The sequence below is a fragment of the Coregonus clupeaformis genome, unplaced genomic scaffold (genome assembly GCF_020615455.1).
Source record: "Coregonus clupeaformis isolate EN_2021a unplaced genomic scaffold, ASM2061545v1 scaf0039, whole genome shotgun sequence".
Taxonomy (NCBI): Eukaryota; Metazoa; Chordata; class Actinopteri; order Salmoniformes; family Salmonidae; genus Coregonus; species Coregonus clupeaformis.
The window spans coordinates 844,804-867,788 of record NW_025533494.1 but is presented as its reverse complement, the minus strand read 5'-3'; the positions used below and the strand labels follow the sequence as shown (position 1 = coordinate 867,788).

Here is a 22,985-nt window from a genome sequence, read left to right as displayed (position 1 = left end):
TACTATGACATATGAAGAAATCTGTATGGAGTGTAAGTACATTACTATGAAATATGAAGAAATCTCTATGGAGTGTGAATACATTACTATGACATATGAAGAAATCTCTATGGAGTGTAAGAGCGAAAAACTGTCTGGCAGCCATCCATCCATATCAATCAAGACAGTAAAATTCTCTCACGGTCCCTCTGCCCCAGGCAACCACCGTCGGTACTCCAGATAACCTCATAACTCATGTAAATGCATTTGAAACTATGATGCAATTAAATACACATGTAAGCCCCTGCAAACAAATCCTATCCATAAACATCCATTGTACGGCTGGTCAACCCATAGGACCGTACAATGAAACTCTCCCTTCCTAGCCTCTCTGTCCCTAAACATTCACGAAATAAACAAAAACATCTAAGATCCTCCCATGTATCCAATTACATCAAACATCATTCTACAAAAATTAATCCCTGAGGCTATTACACAATTATGTATTACACATGTCTATATTTCATTGCCGACACTGGAATGTAGTCCACTTCACTTCATCTCCCCGTAGTCTTCTCTTCCAATGGACTGTTGATGATGGAATCAGCCACACCCTCCTTGTTTCATCTCCTCCAGTCATATTGTCCCTTCATATTGTCTTTGTTTGAGTATTTCAATCTCCACATGTTCCCCCAAATGCGTCTGGAATGAAAAGAAAAGAAACAACCAAACAGTATCTTTCGCAAAACAAACACTTTCAAATTAAACCTCAATTTCACCTAAGAATTAAAAAAAAAATGATATATAAATGATGTATGAATCACATAAACCTATTCCCCCCTTTGATTCATAAATCATATCAAAATCACCCCAATATTGGAAAAAATAAAAAAATCGAAAAATAATCAACTCATAAAAAAATGATATTTATCCATCAGTAGTCCATCCATCTTCCTCCAGATCAGGAACAGTCCACACCGGCATCTGAGTGTTGTCTCCAGGCATCATTCTCCAACCTATCTCAATATCATAACTTTCTCAAAGGTAAGTAACAAATTCACAGTGTTATCAAAGCTGAAACTAAAATCTGACCCATCACTGCCCCTACTGGGCCTAATTGATCTTGCAACCAAATCCTTTCAGATCTCCCAAACACATCCCTTATAATGCATCTATAATCCCAGTGATCTTATCTGAACTATCTGGACTCAAAGTATAACTAATATTTATCAATATGATCTTCCCAAATGTTACACCATACCATGAATAAAGTCCCCCCTTCTCCCTTAGACTTATCCTTCAATGATAGGCTTCAAGCCTATGACATGTCGCTTTTCATCCTATTTTGAACTCTAGTTTTAAATTGATCTGTGTTCGGTGCTACTCCTCTTTTAATAGTAAAAGCCTCATATGGAAGCTTCAACGTTGACATGTAACCAAATCCTGACCATCCATAATGTAAGAATAAATATACTTTATCCTCACAAACCCCCTCTAAATATCTCTAAAATTCCCCATAGTCATAGGCAAAAGCTAATCTTTTAACCATCAAAGTCCTGCTTTTCTTACTACCTGCTACCTAAAAAGTAACATATTTCTCATTACTACCCTTAAGGTCATGCTTATCCAAAGTTATCATATAACATCCCAATCTGATCTTCCCATAAACACACCCCTTACCTCATATGTTTTATTAGAATAAAACAACTTTTAGCCCTCAATGTTTCACCTGAATACTTCATGGTTCCGTTGTTACCTGATTTTCCTTTCCCATTTAACAATTCCCATAGGGTAATTCATTTAACCAAGAACAATTAAGCCTAAGCTTAAATCACTGTTCTGACAACGACATTATTTTATCTGTCAATGACTGTTGCCAATACCACAGCCATGACAAAGCATAAGACTGACCCATACCTGATAGAGGCTGCGCAACCGTCTAACATGCTTGGGATGGAATTCTCAACAGACATGGACCCTCAAGATTCCTCACTGATCTTACAGAATGAGTTAATCTATCTCTAATTTCCACAACAGAAGAACGAGCGGTACTGATCAGATACCTCTCCCTGTCTGTCATCAAAATCAAAGACCTCATCCTGTCCTCCATGATGAATCTATATTCTCTCTACTACTATCTGTTCTCCTATTTTAACCCTATTCGTACTATCATTGACAGCACTCTCCATCCGTAACATAACCCATGAGTCTAAAATTCCCCATTTAATTTCAGAAAAGTTGTTGTCGATGTCATACTCCCTCTTTTGCTATTGCCATCGTATCACTAATCCCTTCCAAAGTTACCATTAAAGTAGTTGACTTAATTGCTGTATCAACCCTAATTACTTCTAGTGCAAAAGTTCCTATTATCCTCTGTATTATCTACTGTTGGAGTGACGGTAATCTACTCTTCCTGAACTCCTTTGGTGACTGTGGAGGCTACAAACCTTAACTCTTCCATTATAAGCGTTACTTTATGAATTACATAGTCCTTTAACCAATACTTCCTAACCGGAGCAACTTCTAATGCTTGCACTAGATAAGTACACATATATTCTCCCTAACCTTTCTCTATAACATTACGCAACATAAATGAACAGTCACTCCTAACCTCTTCCAAACTATACCGTTGTACAAACTATCCCTCCTTTGACTAGGTACAACAGCTTCTACTCCTGGTCCTGATAACAATACTTATTCTCCATAATTATCTCTCCATATGGGAGAAACGTCCCCATCCTAAACCCTAATAAGTAGTTTTCCCTAACATTGGTGCTGTATTGATTCCCTTATAATCAAATGCAATATATTTATGACTTTAATAACTATCAATGTTGAAAGAGTTAAATTGCTTCTCCCTGTTGTTCTAATAAACTGAAGTGTTAATGTCCTTAGTTACTCCTAGTTTTCCCCCAGTTTTCCCCTAAGACTTTGAACTCTTTACTTGTACTTCCATCTATCCCCACTAGTGTCACTTTTTCCCCAAATCTCAGTCCTTTCTCTAAATCCCTGACTTTCAAACCTTTGATTACACAAAATACACCCATAATTACCTTGATCTCCCTACTCTACAGTGTCATTCATTACTGTTCTCTCTCTCTTACTACTAACCTTAAAACTTAACTTACTGTCTCAGAGTTCCTTCAACCCCAATCTACTCCTAACTTATTTTAATCTAATCTTTTCTCTCATAACATTTACAACTTTTCCCCTGATTTTCACAAAATCCCTTACCACCAAATTTGTAGAATATGTGATTGGGAAAGTTCCCCACCTGCTTCTGACTCATTACACACAGACTTGGCAAAACGTCTAAACACCTTTTAGCCTAGCCTGAAATCTCTTAGTGTAAGAATGTAACCCAGAATAAACAGTCACCCCTTTTAACTTTGTAGACAGATTGTCTTAATAGACAGTCGTCTAGTGTACATTTTATTGTACAATTCAATTCAAACCATGCATCTCTTCCCAACACTGCCATAACAGCATCTTCTAATATTAGTACCTTAAGAGTAAGTAACTGTTTTACTACCTCAAATCCCTATCCTAATTAGTTATCAATTAGTGAGATGTTTAACCTCTTTAGGCTGAACACAGATACGTTTTCCCCTATTCACTATCACTTCTAATGGCCGGTTGTTTCAACTGTTAGCTATTTTCTCTTCTCCTCTAATCGATGCTCTCAGCAATGCACCCCCCTTCCAGATCTCCTAGGTACTAACAGGTGATCTTGAATTGCCCCTGTATCTTCCTTAAAAATGTTCTCTGTTCTTCCTCCTCCTCCAATTCTGTGTCTGTCCAGAAACTGGCGGTCGATATGGAACATCTGGTCCCCCCTTGGCTGGTATAATTGCATTTGATATTGTTCAGTTGAAGCTGTAACCGTGATTGTTGATTTGGTTCATTCTGATTCTTCATAACCAAAACTTATTTTCTCCTTCTCCAACTCTTGGGATTATTTTCTCAGCAGGTTTTCTTGGTCCTGTTCCTTCTCGTCGTTGACATATCAGTATTCTTCAACCTTAGTTCTAAGTTCTGTCCTCGAAATATCATCTTCCATCATCTTCTTACTTTTCTTCAGCATCTTTGCCTCAATGTATTCTTCTTCTCCTCCAATTCTTGGGATTAAAAATGTTCTCCGCGAGGTTTTCTCCTTGTCTCTTCTGTATCTTCAGCGTCTCGAGCTGTTCCTCTAGCTCCCTTACCTCTCCCAAAGTCGTCTCTTCCTCCAGGCCTGATACGCCTCGGTCTATATCTCCTATTTCTTCTTTGCCAGTCATTGTAGGATAAAATCCTCTTGAACATAAAGCACCCTTAATCTCCAAATCTTCATCGCTTTCTTCATCAGAACTCGAATCTCTTGTCTCCTTCTTCGTTCAACTTTCATCAGAGATCAAATCTCGTGTATCCTTCTTCGTTTCTCTCTTGCCAACTTCCTTCTGATCACAGAGTCATATCCACCCATGACCTCTCTCAATCACTCTCATCTTCATCATCCTCATCTTCTTTAAGTTCCCAGACATCTCGGTTTTCCTTCCTTCTGGAGTTTTCCCCTCCCCAAAAATAAAATAAAATAAAATATGAATATTAAAAAATTCAATTAAATGCCTTATTCAAAAACCATTTAACTAAAAATAAAAAACAAATTAAAACCTCAATCAAAAATTAGGAATAATTTAAAACCAATTTTTTATTCCTATATTCTATGTTACCAATTTATCAATGAGTGTTGGCTATCTTACCACAACCCATCAACTGCCAGTAAATGCAAGTTAGTCAACTTCAAAGCAATCCCCCAAAAACAAAACCTCTAACCCCAATAAGTATTTTTATAAATTCCATTGTTTAATATGCACCCAAGTATCTTAATTGCCGAATAATGTCAGTACCTGATTCCCAACCCAATTCCAATCAAACCCCAGTTATGCACAGAGCATCCAAAATGCAATTTTTAATGAAATAGTATTTGCCAAGCCTATGTAAAATTGTCATAACATCACATATCTTGTTAGGATGATTTTGTGTACTAGCCTGATCTGATCCTCTCGTCTGCCTCGTCACACCTTGTCACGTGACGCACACGTCAGCCCCTTCTCTCTCTCTCCTCTCGTTCCATGTTCCTCTCATATTTCAAAAAAAACATAGAAACACACAAGATTTCAGCAGTTAATGCAATCACTGAGTATTTCCAACCATTCAATATTCGTTCGTTCTACATTATTCACTCTAAGACTAAACTCAGAACTAAATAGATCGCTCAACAACATTTTTATTTTATTTTAATCCGTCATTTAATTCAATTAATTATACTTCGCCAACATATATTTAATGTATAAATTTACTACATCTCAACAACTAGTTTAACGTTCGAATAACAGTTACTTTAACTATTTAAAAGATTCGTGACCATCTTCTCTTTATCTGTAGCTATTAAACCCCTGTAAGGAAACCCCAAAGCCACCATTTTGTTTTGTAGGCTCAGCACGGCCACATGTCGTAGTTTTAGCCCTGTAAAATCAACACGTGTCCTAATCTCGTGTCATAAACTCCCCCTTTCTGTAGGGTAGTATCGCAAAATTAAACGCATGCGCACAACCATTCAAGCCCATGCTTACCACACAACAGAACGATAGCATCACGCTACAGCGTCACTATTTTATACCTTATACTCACACAATTACACATAACAGAGCTCACATTAGCGTAGAACTTTCAGTTCCACCACATACAAACAAGTTTAAGAGGCTTGAATCCATCGCAGTGGACCTCTAAGGTTGAAGTTATCATGTAGCACGCAACACAATTAGCATTTAGCAATTAGCCTTTAGCATTAGGTACACTGTGACAACACACATCTAGCATTTAGCAATTAGCCGTTAGCATTAGGTACACTGCGACAACACACATTTAGCATTTAGCAATTAGCCGTTAGCATTAGCCTTTAGCCAACTGCGGCCTACAACATGTAACAAACCCGCATTGCGTCTTTAATTGAGTACTGTTTCGTTTGTCCAAAATTTATTCTGCCGTGGGTATGGCTATTTCAGTGAGCGATCCCCCCCAATGCAACTATCCCGTCGAACAGAAGTTGAGTAAGCCATCCCCAAGAAATGTCCCACCAACCCCCAGTCCCAGACTGAACCTGAACACTCCTAATGCATGTCCAGGATTTTGGCCCACCCTGGTGGTCGCCCCGTTCGTCACGAGGGCTTATCTAAACCTGCAATGCTCTAAAGAATGCGCATATCTGAATTTACCAACCATTGTCACCCGTTACCAATGAAATATAACCTTATCATTGCCCATAGTTACCAATGAAATATAAATGTCTCCTACCGTTTTCCTAAATTTGTCATTGCCCATAGTTACCAATGAAATATAAATTTATGCTCTACATCCTCATTGCCATCCGTTACCAATGAAATATAAACTTATCACTCTAAATTATCATTGTCTATAGTTACCAATGAAATAACATTTTAGCAGACTCCAGTCGACCAGCAACAACGCCACCGAGGCCAGGTCGAAATGGAACATCTCTTCAGTGTACACAAGTCATATCCAATCTAACAAACTCCGAAGCGGTAAGAACACTCACCCTTTTTTCGGCCATGCTTCAGAGAGAGTTAGGCCGGCGGTTGACTGAAACAAGGAAGAGACGCAAACCCAGCCCCACGTTGGGCGCCATTATGTCGTATATGATGAATGGTGGCAATTATTGCTGATGAACAAAAGGAGTCTGCTCATACTGAACGTTGATCATAAGGTTTATTCAAACCACGAGTTTACAGTATAGGTACAGACCCGCGATGTCCGGAGAACGGCTCCCCGATTGCTATGGCCGTTCTGACGTTTTCCTCGCCTAACCCCCCTATTTATAACAATGAAGCTGACCTCTTCTGACCAATCCCCAGTCTCCAAGACACTTCCGGTCTGCTGGATGTGGCGTTACACCTAAAACCTTCCCTCTGGATACTAACATAAACACATTCCATTTCTTCATGAAAACCATTTAACAAAGGCATAATCTTCAGATACGATAATAACCTTTTAAATGTTTTAACATTTTTACTTTTATGAAATTCACTGAGGATGGTCCTCCCCTTCCTCCTCTGAGGAGCTTCCACTGGTGTAGTGGTAGGCATAGCTGCAGGAACAGGAGCATTAAGAGGAGGGATAGAAGGAGCTACTGTAGCAGAGGAGGCAGAGACAGTACAGGAGGCCGCAGAGAAAGCAGCTAGTGCTGTCTACAAGGAAGCTAAGGGTCTTTATGACCAAACTGCATTGGGATGAATATTCAAATTCAATATTTCTATATTTAGTTTCAATACGGTAGATGTTGCATTCATAGTTTGTAAACTTGATACACAGACAATCATTTCAAGCTAATCAAAGATAAATATATTCAACTTCTCAGATGGATTTAGATTCAGTTTTTAAATTCAGTTCTCTAAATTCAGATTCAAAACCAGAGACAACATCCTGGTATTTTGCCAGCCAGGAAAGGTAGAGGAAAACAGATAGAATCAAATGTTCTCTGTGGTAAACAGAAACTTCTGGCAGTTTCTGAAGCCAATGTGGAATGTTGAATTCATTTTCTTTCTATGAATTTGGCTATACACTATTATGACCATATTCCTGAAAGCTAAGACTCTATAGTATAGATGTTTGGCTGTGTTAGAAGGTCACAAAAACACTATTTGGTCCCCATAAGCATATACTTGAATAGCCATGTCATAGCCCTTCTAAGGATAGCCTTCCTCTCCCTAGTTAATCTTGCTCTTGTGACTGACTGGTTCGAACCATGTGTCCTGCATGTCACAATACTGTGTTAGCCCACTTAGATAAAGCCCATAGGGATTAGTTCAGGAAGCTAACACAAGTCTTCAAGTCTCCAGCAAGGTTCATCGAACGACCTCGGTTAAATTTTACCCCCCTTTGACCTCGTACTCAGAGATCACGACATTAATATAACTGACTGGGTTCGAAATCAGGCCTACTGCACAACAACAAAACTTTCTGTGGCAAGCAGAAGCAGAAGGATCTGTGCACCCCATTTAATGAGAGTGCTTCAGAGGTGGTTTGGTGATCCATCAATGTGATGAGTAGCCTCTTAATTAACAGACTGATTACCACATGTAGACGAACCATTCATGTAAGCTCGCAGAGTCAGGCCGCTCACGAGGCTATATGATGAGCAACCTTGGCTGAGACATGAAGACGTGCTAGTTTGACTGTTGGGGTTTTAACCCAGGTCTCCTGTGCACCAGATAATACAACTTTTCAGGTCTTAGACAAATTACTCATCACTGAGCGTGGTCACAGAACCACCTGTGTTGCACTTCACCCCCCTTTGACTTCCTCCTTGAAGAGACCCATCCAAGTCACAGGACCAATGCCAAGGCTTTAACTCAACAGGCTAACACAATCTTAACCCAGTCAGTCATATGAAACCAGGGGCGGACTGGGACCAAAAATCGTCGCTGGCTGTTCTAACACACCGGACCATTATTTTTCTCCAGGCCCCCACACTGGCCCATTATTTTCCTTGAGGCAACCATTTGCAAACGAACATGTCTTAAGGTCTCAGGCAAGGTTATCATCACATAAGCATATATCAACAAACCACACAAGTAACCTTGCTGTATCTTGAAGACTTAGTGTAGCAGATGGGCATCTGTTAAACTCACTCCTCAACCTTGAGTGTTGCCCATTGCGCAATTGAAGAATGCCTTTATTAGTTGGAATGCATCAGGAGGGCGGTCACGTGTGTTTTTCGAGGCAGAGGTCCTGAGTTCGAGTCTCCATATAAGCTGAATCGGGTGAAGCGGTACTCGCTAAGCATGCAGCGTGACGTCCTTCACAATGGTTCCACTGTACTCGGAACTACAGTTGCACTGGTTCAACCTCTGGGGTCGCTGTGGAGTGAGTTAAGGGGTTGAAATGTAGCAGATGGGGATCTGTGAAGCTCACTCATCAGCCTGAAGTGTTGCTCCTTGCGCAATTGGAGAAGGCCTTTTTCAATAGCCCAGTGGGTTGGAACGCTTTAGGAGGACAGTCGCATGTTTTTGCAAGGCAGAGGTCCTGAGTTCGAGTCTTTGTATGAGCTGAATCAGGGGGAGGTGGTACTTGTTAAGCAAGCAGCGTGTTGTCCTTTACATGAACTTCCTGAACTTATCCATATAGGATATAGCTAAGTGGGCTAACACAGTATTGTGACAAGCAGGAGACCTGGTTCGAACCCAGTTAGTCACAAGAGCAAGATTACATAGGGAGTGGAAAGGCTATCCTTAGAAGGACTATTCAACTATGTTCTTATGGGGGCCAAATTTAGGTTTTCGTGACAGTCCCTTCTAACGCATCCTGTAATCATCATAGAAGGGAACATCCATGCTCCAAAGAGTCTTAGCTTTTCGGGAATGGGGTCATAATAGCTTGTTGCCAAAATGGTTCAAATGCTAGAGCCAAAATCATTGTAAGAAAAGAAATTGAACATCTTATGTGAAGGTAATGTGATAACATGTGGGCGGCAGGTAGCTTAGTGGGTAAGAGCGTTGTGCCAGTAACCGAAAGGTCGCTGGTTCTAATCCCCGAGCCGACTAGGTGAAAAATCTGTCGATGTGCCCTTGAGCAAGGCACTTAACCCTAATTGCTCCTGTAAGTCGCTCTGGATAAGAGCGTCTGCTAAATGACCAAAAATAAATAAAATAAATAAATAAACATGTGACAACATCTAAAAGCAACGTGTAAACATAATCTTGTGAAAAATAATAATAATAACATGGGGATGCAAAATGTCAACATGTGATACAATAAAACGATTCGTGACAACATTTGAGCTAGACACAAACCTCCAGGGAAACATGACACAACATCCCCCAAGAGCGCTATTGCCCTTACGGAAAAAACACATGATGTCACGTGGAAATACACATGATGTGAAAATGTGTTTATGGAACACTTCACATGAAATTATGTTTTCACATGTGCTTTTATGTGAAGTTTGTGATAACATGTAAAGCAACATGTGATAATCACAAACTTCACATAAGATCACATGTTATCACGAAATCACATGTGAAACACATATGATCATGTGAAATTCTTGTGGTTTTTCCGTAAGGGTGAGGATGATGTTAGGATGTGTGCAAGATGTTTTCAAGATATTTGACCTACCAGGATGTCAGGTGATAGTCCCAAATGATCCTAAACCATCCCAAACCATATTAAGTAAAAAATGAAATGGTATGGGGGGTTTAACGGAAGTGGTACGCTGTTCAGATAAAATATGACCTCGCCTAGTATTTGAACTCAACTTCTGGATTTCAGGTGTGCTGATCCTTCTGCTGCACCACAAAGTCTGTAGCAATTTCAGAAGTCCTCTACACATTCAGTACCTATAATATATCTCTGCACTTAGCAAAAGAGTGCCATCTATTCTCATAATTGATTTAATTTACTTACTTCAGCAATTGGAGGGTTTTCTGTATAGTTGTCTAATGTTGGTGAGGCACAGTATTCTGTTTGAATAATTTTCCTGAATCCCTATGATAAATATTAGAATTTGTCTTGAGTGTATTTCTAACAAAGCTGAGATTTCCTTTGAAGTACAATGTGTAAGAATACAGGTGAAATCAGTTGTTCACACAGACATGGTGGCGTGGGCAGGAATATCGGAATGACGTGAACCAGGAAGTTGTGAGTTTAAATCCCAGGTGAGTACATGTTGAATAATAATTACTGTATAAAAAAACGTACACTATGTAGTCACGTGTCATATATGTAAGTTGAAAACACTGTATGTTGGAGTCATGACTGCATGGCCAGGCACGACTCCAACACAATCATTAAGTTTGCCGATGACACAACAGTGGTAGGCCTGATCACCGACAACGACGAGACAGCCTATAGAGAGGAGGTCAGAGACCTGGCCGTGTGGTGCCAGGACAACAACCTCTCCCTCAACGTGATCAAGATAAAGGAGATGATTGTGGACTACAGGAAAAAGAAGAGGACCGAGCACGCCCCCATTCTCATCGACGGGGCTGTAGTGGAGCAGGTTGAGAGCTTCAAGTTCCTTGGTGTCCACTATGGATGATTTTCAAGTACATATGTTGTAGAATTAAACACCTATATGCCTTAAAATGTTTATGGATTGAGAACCAGTTGAAGGGCAGAGACATTTGTGTTTTTCATAGACTCTCTGCAGCTGGTCTGAGTATGTCAATGACATGTGATGGCTGTGTGGGGATTGGAGTAACAATGGACCTAGTGTTATCATTTGTTTTGCTTATGACCCTATGACCTGACACATGGCCACATGCACATAATCTCAAGGGCCAGGGAGGATGGTAAATGATAAATGCCTTAATGTATGTATGTGTATTATTTGTAAAGAAGGGGTTTGCAACCATATAATGAGATTAGGGAAAGGGTCTGCTACCAATATAATGAGATTAGGGAAGAGGCTTCCTGTGGAAAAGCGCCCATGACCTTTTGGAGTACATTATAGGTGACATCTGGACGTTGAAAACTAAGGTAGAGTGGTACTAAAATAAGTTAATCATTTGCCCTAAGGGGAGGGACTGTATATGCTATGTAACATGATTATGCATGTGTGTGTATAAAAGGGAGCTCTAAGCTAAAGGAAGACAGTTGCTTCATGGAGCAAACTCTGGCTTTGTTATGCAATAAAGTCTAATTCTTGAATTCACAAGCTCATGTGTCTTGAGAGATATTTTCGAGTTATCTCTTAGTCAAATATTTCTACGACATAATTGGCGAGCTTGTCCAGAAGTTGAAAAATAGGGATCAGAGACGGTGTACATCTGCGGTTGTGAAACGGCTTGGACGGACCATACAAACAAAAGCGGCCGCTTTTAAGAGGTAAGCCAAGTTCTTACTTATATAGTATAACGTTTGTGTGGTTCGATCTGGGGCTCGGCAACATCTGCAGAAAAACCTAGTAGGCCTCTCCAAATATAAGAACCAGAAAATTAGACACTGGGAGCTTTTGAATTTAAAATACATGCTAAATTATAAAAAAGCCTCGAGGGTTGCAATAAGTAGAAAATAGTATAAATAGGTCTGCCTGGGTTAGGGTAGGTCAGTCATTATGGTTGAGTGGGGTGGGTTATCTGTCTCGTTTGAGTTGATCATTTGGTCAGTATGAATGCATCTGTTTGACTAAACCGACGGTTTGACGCATCTTGTACTTGTCAATGACACTCGGTTGTTCGTCTGAACCGTTTTTTCAAAAACATCTGATTCAATTGTTCATCCTGCTACTAATTCTGTTTAATCCATTGAGATTTGATAGATTGTGGTCAGGTTGGATGATTACTCTGTCTCATTCGGGTTGCTGAGTTGGACAGTCTGATTGATCTGTTTGATTCGACTGCTCAGCTCGTGCGTTCAATCGTCGGGGTCACTCGGTTGCTCATCTGATGCGTCTGTTCGATTCGGTCGATTCATTTGATTCATTGTGCTGATCGCTCTGTCTGGGTCATTTCGACACGGACGGCTGTCCAGCTGGTTGAGCGATCAGACAATAACATGTTAAGTCCTGCGAATACCGCTATAAACGTGTAGCAAAAGTGTATCGTTTATAGGCTGCTTAGGTAGGCAGAAATCCTGTGTAATACTGCTCCTTTTTCTGTGTTGAGGAAGTGTAACAGAAAAAATAGGGCCGAATTTACAGGTCGCTTAGGAAAGCGTAGTAGAAGTCCAGGTGTGTAGAGGAAGTGTAACACCTAGGGGGCTAAATAAATAGAAATCCTGTGGATACCGCTTTGGAGAGCTAAAATTAGCACTCCAGAGGTCTGAACGGGCAGGTAGGGCATCATCCTGTGTTGTGGTGATGCCAAAATTAGGTAGGGTCAATCAGGTAAAAAAGTTAGGTCATCCGGCGTAGGTGACACCATAAATTGGAGTAACACCGGTCATCCTGAGTAGGTGAACGGGTTAAATAGTCACAAGGGCTTACAATTTTGATAAAGTGTTAAATAGAGTAGGTCTGCTCATCTGGTGTGAGTAAGTGGTTTGCTTTGGCGGCTGTGAGTCATTCAACTGTCTGATTCATTTGGGCACAAGTGGCTGCTCATCTGTATGAATGAAAATAATAAGAAATGCTGCGGATAACAGCTTATTTTCTGTGTTGAGGAGAGAAGCTGTGTTTGAGGTCGTTTGAAGTGTCGGAGTTTGGTGGAGAAAGGTTGGCGCACCCTCTCTGGACCGTTACTTAAGTGTAACCTGGTAAGAGGGACGCACCCGGTCTCACACCAAGAGTGAAAGCGGGAGAGTGCAAGTGAGTGTGAAAATCTCTGTCCTTGTAAGGGAAAGATTTATGAGGTGTCCACACAAAAGAAAAGTGGACATCAGGATAGATCATTTTATTATTACATAAAGAATATAGCTGAGTGATTTAAAGCTAAGATAAAAACACTAGTAAGGGAAAGATTTATGAGGTGTCCACACAAAAGAAAAGTGGACATCAGGATAAATCATTTTATTATTACATAAAGAATATAGCTGAGTGATTTAAAGCTAAGATAAAAACACTAGTAAGGGAAAGATTTATGAGGTGTCCACACAAAAGAAAAGTGGACATCAGGAAATATTATTATGATATAAGGAGACTGTCAAATGCCCATTAATTGTCATGAGCACTCTCTCTCCCTGGTAGCAACATTAATTGCATTCAATTATCTTCCACTCTGCTCACCTCCCTCTCTCTACTCAGCCTAACTAGCTCCACCTGCCCTGCTCTGCTCTTGTTACCTGGCCAGCTGCACTGCATTTCCCACTCACCATCCTCACCTTGCCTCACTCTGTTCTAATTACTCTGCCAGCTGAACTGCATTTCCCCACTACCTCTCCCAGTATATCAAGCCCTGGTTTTCAGCCAAGCCCTGTCAGATCGTCTTCAAACCCGGACCAGTAACCTGCCTGTCTGCGCTCTGACTCCTGTTTGTGATACCGATCCTTTCTTGACTGCCTCCTTGTTCTACTGCCCCGTCTATCCCAACCTGCCTTCTGGACCTCGACTACTCTCCGATCTTCAGCCCCTCCGGTAACTCGTTTCTGCCTTCTGTCTCTCACCACGATATTTGCCCAGCCCTGATCTGTACTTCTGCCTGCCATTCATATTGCTGTTGTGTGTGTGTGTTCCCCCAGGTCTCCGACCACCAGATGAGCGTGCCCAGACGTTTCACCACCCTCAGCCCGATACGCCGCTCCATCACTGGGGAACACACACACTAAGCACTTGGACTGGACACCCCCGGACATTTGGTGACCCCGGAGCACAGGTACCCACAGGAGGACCCTGAAAGACCCCTGACACCCCTGGGACTCCTCTTCCCGCCTGTAACCTTGAATAAAGAACTCTGAATTTGAACTTGCGCTCTTGGGTCCTCTTCTGTTCGTGACAGAACGATCTGACCATCATGGACCCAGCGCACTCCCCTGACCACGATGGAGGAAGAGCCAGAGAGGACTGCCCTACAGCGACTGGAACGCTCTGAGGGAGACATAAATCGGATGGCTGGCGACATCGCTTCCCTTCTCCAGCTATTCAACCAGCAGCAACAACAGTTCCAACTGCAGCAACAACAGCTAGCCCAAGCCCTGCAACTACTCTCAAGCCCGGCTACTCCACCTGCACCCCCTGGTCCTTTTGTTCCTGTACCACCGATACTCCTTCATCCCTCCGCTGGAGGTCCCAATGCTGCAGGCCCGGCAGTGCTGCCACCAGATCCCCACGCTCCTGAACCAAGGATTGGGAACCCGGAACGTTTTGATGGCAACCAGAAGCAAGTAAGACCATTCTTGAGCAGCTGCCGAATCCAGTTTGCACTACAGCCCAGGACTTTCTCAACAGAGGGAGCCAAGGTGGGGTATGTCATCACACATCTCACCGGTCGAGCTCGGTTGTGGGGGAACGGCGAATTCGACCGGCAACCCCAGCCTGTGCCTCCTTCAGTGCCTTTGAGGAGGAGATGTTAAAGGTCTTTGACCTAGGCTCGCCAACAGCCGAAGCGTCACAAGCTCTGCTCACCATCCGTCAGGGCAATCGGACAGTGGCAGACTTCTCCATTGACTTTCGTACCCTGGCCAGTCAAAGCTCGTTTAACCCAGAGGCACTGGTGCAAGCCTTCCTCCATAGCCTGGCGGACTATATCAAGGACGAGCTTGTTTCCCATGACCCGCCCTCAACGCTTGATGCCGCCATTGACCTTGCCGTTCGCATTGACCGCCGTATACAGACCCGGAGGAGGGAGAAGGGCCGTCTCAGTCAACCTGCCATCCGTACTCGGGTCGATACCGCTTCTGTCCAGCCCCTGCCTGTCAAGTCCCATAGCCAACTCAATCAGCCTGAGCCCATGGAGATTGGCCGTGCCTCTCTGACTCCCGAGGAGCGTCGGCGCCGTCTAAGCTCCAACCTTTGCCTCTACTGTGGTGGCGAGAATCACCGTGTCGCTACTTGTCCGGCAAAAGCCGCAGCTCACCAGGTGTAGGGGAGATCCGGGTGAGCTCAACAAGCCTTCAGTCTCCCTCCATCCGAAAGACCCTGCTTCATCTCCGCCTTCAGCTTTCTGACAAGACTCATACATTGGCCGCCCTTGTGGATTCCGGAGCCGAAGCAAACATCATGGACCCTGAGCTTGCACAGCAACTGGGCGTGAACCATCATCAACTGACACAACCCATTCCTGCACGAGCCCTGGATGGGCATCATCTTGGCACTGTCACTCATATCTCCGCCCCTGTGACAATCCTGCTGTCAGGAAACCACCAGGAGTCCATCCAGTTTCACCTCCTACACTCACCTGGCCAACCACTCATTCTTGGATACCCGTGGCTCCGTCAGCACAACCCCCACATCGACTGGGAGACAGGAACAGTCCGTGAGTGGGGAAGGAGTTGTCACCAGACCTGTTTAAGGGGGCCACCCTGCCCGTTCACCGGGGAAGGATCTAGCGCTACCTCCGACATATCCAATGTTCCGGCCTGTTACCACAGCCTGAAAGAGGTGTTCAACAAATCCAAGGCGACATCTCTACCCCCACACAGACCCTATGACTGCGCGATTGATCTCCTGCCTGGCACAGCACCTCCCAAGGGTCGTCTGTATTCACTGTCAGCCCCGGAAAGAAAGGCCATGGAGGACTACATTAATGACTCTCTTGCCTCCGGGATAATTAGACCGTCGTCTTCCCCCCGCAGGGAGCCGGGATTCTTCTTTGTCGGCAAGAAGGACGGTTCTCTTCGTCCATGCATAGATTACCGGGGTCTGAACGACATCACGGTTAAGAATCGCTACCCACTGCCCTTACTTTCGTCTGCCTTCGAACTGCTGCAGGGAGCCACTGTATTCACTAAGCTGGACCTTCGCAATGCCTACCATCTGGTGCGGATGAGGGAGGGAGACGAATGGAAGACAGCGTTCAACACACCAACCGGCCACTATGAATATCTCGTCATGCCCTTCGGCCTCACCAATGCCCCAGCAGTTTTTCAAGCCCTAGTGAATGATATCCTCAGGGGACATGCTAAATACGTTCGTATTTGTGTACCTTGACGATATTTTAATATTCTCAAAGACTCTGTCAGAACACACGCACCACGTCCGGTTGGTCCTGCGCCGCCTGCTGGAGAACTCTCTTTTCGTGAAGGCAGAGAAGTGCGAGTTCCATGCCAAGACCGTTTCATTCCTGGGGTATGTGGTGACCGAGGGCAGCATTCAGATGGATCTCACGAAGGTGTCGGCTGTCACTTCCTGGCCAGTTCCTGAGTCTCGGAAGAAGTTGCAACAGTTCCTGGGCTTTGCCAACTTTTATAGGAGATTCATCAGAAACTATAGCACAGTGGCTGCACCCCTCACGGCGCTAACCAGCACTAAACAACCGTACCAATGGACATCAGCTGCTGATAAGGCCTTCAATATCCTCAAGACATGTTTCACTTCTGCTCCCATCCTCCAGATGCCAGATGCAGCAAGGCAGTTTGTGGTGGAGGTAGATGCTTCGGACGTGGGAGTGGGTGCAGTGCTTTCTCAAAGAGCAGCTGAGGATGGCAAGATGCACCCCTGTGCCTTCTACTCCCGTCGGCTAACCCCTGCCGAATGCAACTACGACATTGGGAACCGCGAGCTGTTGGCTGTCAAGCTCGCCCTTGAAGAATGGCGGCACTGGTTAGAGGGTCAAAGGAACCATTCGTAGTGTGGACAGACCACAAGAACCTGGAGTATATCCAAACAGCCAGGAGGCTGAACTCCCGTCAACAGCGGTGGTCTCTGTTCTTTACGCGCTTCAATTTCACGCTCTCCTACCGCCCGGGATCTCGCAACATCAAACCTGATGCTCTTTCCCGGATGTTTCAGAAGGACGAGACCACCGCCATGACAGCTCCCATTCTTCCCAGCCACTTGGTCGTAGCGGCCCTCACCTGGGAGATCGAGAAGCAGGTCATGGAGGCTCTTCGGGACCAGCCAGGTCCAAGCACCAGCGCCCCCAACCGTCTGTCTGTTCCAGCAAATCTCAGGTCACCTGTGATTCAGTGGGGGCACGAATCCCGTCTGGCCTGTCATCCCGGCATCACTCGCACCCTTCATCTGGTCCGCCAGCGGTTCTGGTGGCGGGGGATGAGACGGGATGTCCGAGAATTCATCCGAGCTTGTCCCACTTGTAACCCGAAACAAGACTCCCAACCAGCCTCCTGCTGGGTTGCTGCAACCCCTACTCATACCCAAGAGGCCCTGGTCCCACGTTTCACTGGACTTTGTTACGGGCCTTCCGCCCTCTGACGGACACACAGTCATCCTTACCATTGTTGACCGCTTTAGTAAGATGACCCACTTCGTGCCCCCTTCCCAAACTACCCTCTGCTAAAGAGACCTCCCAGGTGGTCCTGGAACATGTGTTTCGTATCCATGGCCTACCCCAGGATATAGTGTCAGACCGGGGGCCCGCAATTCTCAGCAACCTTTTGGAAGGAGTTCTGTCATCTCCTTGGGGCCACCGCCAGCCTATCGTCTGGATTCCACCCGCAGTCAAACGGCCAGACTGAACGCATGAACCAGGAGCTGGAGAAGGCACTGAGGTGTGTGGCTTCCCAAAATCCCCGGGCCTGGGCTCAACACCTGCTCTGGGTGGAATATGCCCATAATTCACTCACCAGTTCCTCCACCGGGCTCTCCCCCTTTCAGTGTGTCTACGGGTATCAACCTCCACTGTTTGCCAGCCAGGAGGCGGATGCCACCTGTCCGTCTGCTCTTGCGTATGCCCGCCGCTGCCGCCGCACTTCCGGGCCCAGGCTCGCACTGTGCTCCTGAAGTCTGGAACCAGCTACGCCGTCGGTGCCAACCGACGGAGGACCCCAGCACCTACTTACCGGGTTGGTCAGAAGGTCTGGCTGTCTGCCCGGGATCTGCCGCTGCGGGTTGTATCACGACAGCTGGCCCCCTCGCTTCATTGGTCCTTTTCCTGTGCAGAAAGTCATCAGTCCAACGGCGGTCCGACTTCAGTTGCCCGCTTCCATGCGGGTCCACCCCACCTTCCACGTCTCCAAGGTCAAGCCGGTCCATGAAAGTCCCCTGGTCCCTGCAGCTCCGGCGCCACCTCCTCCGCGCCTCGTAGATGGCGGTCCTGTCTTCACCGTCCGGCGGCTGCTCCGCTCTAGGCGAAGGGTAGGGGTCTCCAGTACCTCGTTGATTGGGAGGGATATGGTCCAGAGGAGAGGACCTGGATCCCGGCCAGGAGGATAGTGGACCGGACCCTTATCACTGACTTCCACCGACTACATCCTGATCAGCCTGCAATCCGTAGGGGCCGTCCAAGAGGGGTTCCTAGCCGTCCGGCCCGCCCTGCTCCTGTCTCAGTGCCTGTCCTGTCTCCCGACCGTGACCCTCCAGCTCCTTCTGAGGATGAGGAGATTCACTCGGACCGCTCGGAGGAGTTCTGACCCGCCGCCTGCTCCCCTCCACCCTCCCGGCATGATGTTGTTCTTGGGACTTCTGGGGCCGTCCCTTGGAGGGGGGTCCTGTCATGAGCACTCTCTCTCCCTGGTAGCAACATTAATTGCATTCAATTATCTTCCACTCTGCTCACCTCCCTCTCTCTACTCAGCCTAACTAGCTCCACCTGCCCTGCTCTGCTCTTGTTACCTGGCCAGCTGCACTGCATTTCCCACTCACCATCCTCACCTTGCCTCACTCTGTTCTAATTACTCTGCCAGCTGAACTGCATTTCCCCACTACCTCTCCCAGTATATCAAGCCCTGGTTTTCAGCCAAGCCCTGTCAGATCGTCTTCAAACCCGGACCAGTAACCTGCCTGTCTGCGCTCTGACTCCTGTTTGTGATACCGATCCTTTCTTGACTGCCTCCTTGTTCTACTGCCCCGTCTATCCCAACCTGCCTTCTGGACCTCGACTACTCTCCGATCTTCAGCCCCTCCGGTAACTCGTTTCTGCCTTCTGTCTCTCACCACGATATTTGCCCAGCCCTGATCTGTACTTCTGCCTGCCATTCATATTGCTGTTGTGTGTGTGTGTTCCCCCAGGTCTCCGACCACCAGATGAGCGTGCCCAGACGTTTCACCACCCTCAGCCCGATACGCCGCTCCATCACTGGGGAACACACACACTAAGCACTTGGACTGGACACCCCCGGACATTTGGTGACCCCCGGAGCACAGGTACCCACAGGAGGACCCTGAAAGACCCCTGACACCCCTGGGACTCCTCTTCCCGCCTGTAACCTTGAATAAAGAACTCTGAATTTGAACTTGCGCTCTTGGGTCCTCTTCTGTTCGTGACAATTAATAATAAATAAGTTCTAACCAAACAATAATCAAAGAAGCACAAATAGTCTAACAATAAAAGCAAATACTAATATAAGAATAAATAAATAGGAAGAATAATAAAATAGATTAAAAAAGGAAGTTAAAAAATATAGGCCATAAATATGAATAAAACGGCGGTAGAAATACTGAGTGCCAGGTATCCCTTAGGCAAGGAAGAAATAGCGAAAACATCTGAAAAATGGGAGAAACGCACCAGGAAAATGGGCACCAAATGGCCAGAAGGAGGAACATTTGATGTCTCGGTGTGTGAGGAAATGGAAACACTGATAAAGAACCATAAAGCAAAAAACACAGGAAAGAAGAGAAGCGTCAAAAAAGAAAGAGAAAAAGAAGTACTCAACATGTTCAAAATGGAAGGAGAAGGATTGCTAAAGAACATGCGAGAAGCCAGAAACATGTTGAGAAAAGATGATGAGAAAACAAACAAAAATAAAGCAGATTGGTCTGTGGGACCCCCACCATATGTTGGTGGACAATATCCCCAGGTGTCCGGAGTAGTATCAATTAAAGGAGAAATAGAAATGGAAGAAGAAAGACCTTTGTTTACATCCTCCCAAAGGATGGAAAAAGACTCAAAGGAAACAGAAGGAATCAAGCGAAGGGTAGAAATCAAGCCAAATAGATTGGACTGCTATGGAGAGCTGAGGGAAGCATTGGGAAGAATGAAAATGACAAAGAGAGATGATGGAGAACTCTCAGATGCAGAAATGGCAGATATTGAAGCAACAAACGAACAAATAGAGAGAGAAATGGACAGGATGAGGCGAATGTTGAGAGAAAAGGAAGAAAAAAAGAGGGAGCAAAGTGAGGTAAGACAGCATACAGGCAGAGAGCTAGAGGGGGAAGAAGGAGCATCAGCTGAAATATGGGGAGATTGCAATCAAGGCATAAGGGAAGAAAGATTGCGCAATAGGAGAACATTGAGAAGACCTGAAAAATATAAGGGACAGTATCCAATTCTAATTAAAGGTACCCAGGCTCACTATGTTCCGTGGGGATCACAGGACCTGGAAGGATTGGTTGCCCGTCTGCCAGATTTGCATGATGGGGCGGGAAAATGGATTAGGATTTTTGAGGAACAGACCATGGGGAAACTGCTGGCTGTGGGGGATCTGAAGGCACTGTTGGCGAGGGTGGTTGGAAAGGCAAAGATGGAGGACATACTGGGGAACAGTGACCTGAGTAGAGAAGTGAGTGACCCACAAGGAGATGGGATGGACTTTGATTCACACCGCCCCGAAGTCTGGCAAGCACTAAGACTGGAATACCCGGCGAGAATTGACCCCAAGTCATTGAAAGGGGGGACATTGGGAGAAACTGAGAATCCAGCTGCCTATCTACATGAACAGATGAAACGATGGAGACTGGAAACGGAACGAGATCCAGAAGGGGACCCACTGATGACAACTCTATTCCGAAACGCCATAATAGAGGCAATGCCCCAATCAGTGAGAAGCAGGCTGGAGGATGTGGTGGGACTAACCTCAAAGACACACAAAGAATTATGTGATCATGTGATACATGCAGTAGAAAAACACAGAAAGGATGAACAGAGATTTATGGAGCAGGGGAGAGACATTCAGAGGAAACTGACTCAACTCCAATTGGAAGAACTGACAAACAGAGGGAAGAAGAAAATCCAGGCCCCAGTAACAACACCTGCGAATGAAACAGGAATGATGGCTGCAGTCACTCCAGGAGGGCCATATCTGCCTCCCGCGCCACAGGCCCAAGTACAACCCACAGTACCAGTAGTGAATGTGTATGCACAACAACCCCGGCAATGGAATAATAACAATAAACAACAAAGATTTCAGCAAAATAATCAAAAAGGAGGAAATCAGGGCCCACAAGGGCAACCTGGAATTTGCTGGGGATGCCAGCAGCAAGGGCATATCAGACGAAACTGCCCCACAAACCCCTGGCAACAACAGGGAAACAAAAACCAAAATAATTGGAAGCAACCTGACGGCTGGCAACAAAATCAGCAACAAATCCAAGGTCCTGTGAATCCATGGGCTGGGCCCAATCAGGGTATTAGGGGTGCCCAGAGAATCCCTACCGGGGAGGGTCAGTTTACAGTACTAACTACACGAGCTGATCAAGAACATATGCTGCAGGTTCAAATAGAGAACAGAGGCACACCCATGATGGTTGACACTGGAGCCACTTACACTTGTGTAAGTCCAAATTATGCCTCTCACCTCCCCATGTCTGGCAAATATGCCAAAACTATAGGATTCTCGGGACAAACGCAGTTAATTCCAATGACAGCTCCAGTTCGCCTGACAGCGGATGACAAATCCGCAACCCTCCCTATACTTGTATCAGAACACACCCCTGTCAATCTATTGGGAAGAGATGCCCTATGCAAAATGGGTATACAAATTCGATGTTCCTCTGATGGGGTAATTATAGACAGGGCAGGGTTAAACTTACAAATGGTAATGAAACAGGATACAGCAAATGTCTATTGGTTAGGGGATATCGAGACAGAAGTAGATAGGGTAGTAAAGAAATGGGGTAGGTTTATTCAGGCTCAGATACCAGAAGCAGAAAGAGGAAAGTCAGAATTTCACTGCACCATGCAATATGATCCCTATCGTGATGATCTTTTAGAGCAACTGTGGTTGTTAAATGCAAATGTAAAATCAGTTCCTATAATGTCTCAGTACATAATTATAGGAAAACAAGGAGCAGCAATGGAGGTGACGGACATGGATGGCTCAGACTTTGTGGCAAAATGGTACAATGTTTCTGAAGCTGCCCCACACATTACTTTGCTAGTAAACAAGGAAATGGAGGCAAAGGATTTGGGCCCCATGATGAAGCGAGCAAAAACAATTCAATGGACCAAGACAGAAAATCCACTGATTTATCACTCAAAAGATAAAGCCTTCATCAAGATACACCATACTACAATAATGACTGGAGACCCAAGGGAAGTGGAAGTAACATCCCAACAGCTAACACAGCTAGGGGAAGCTACAGAATTTGAGGACCAGCAAAAACAGGAAATGGAGAAAAACATACCTCATGAGGTATGGTCACAACATGATACAGATGTTGGATTGGTAAAATCAGCAAGTCCTGTGTTTGTCAAAATAAAGCCAGATGTTAAGCCCCCTTGGAGGGCTCAATA

General features: G+C 44.9%; 1 protein-coding gene across 1 annotated transcript in view; it reads left to right on the top strand.

Moving 5' to 3' along the window:
• Window positions 1-22,985, top strand: part of LOC123483166 — a 70,937-nt gene that overhangs the window by 5,491 nt on the left and 42,461 nt on the right. The window lies entirely within an intron of this gene.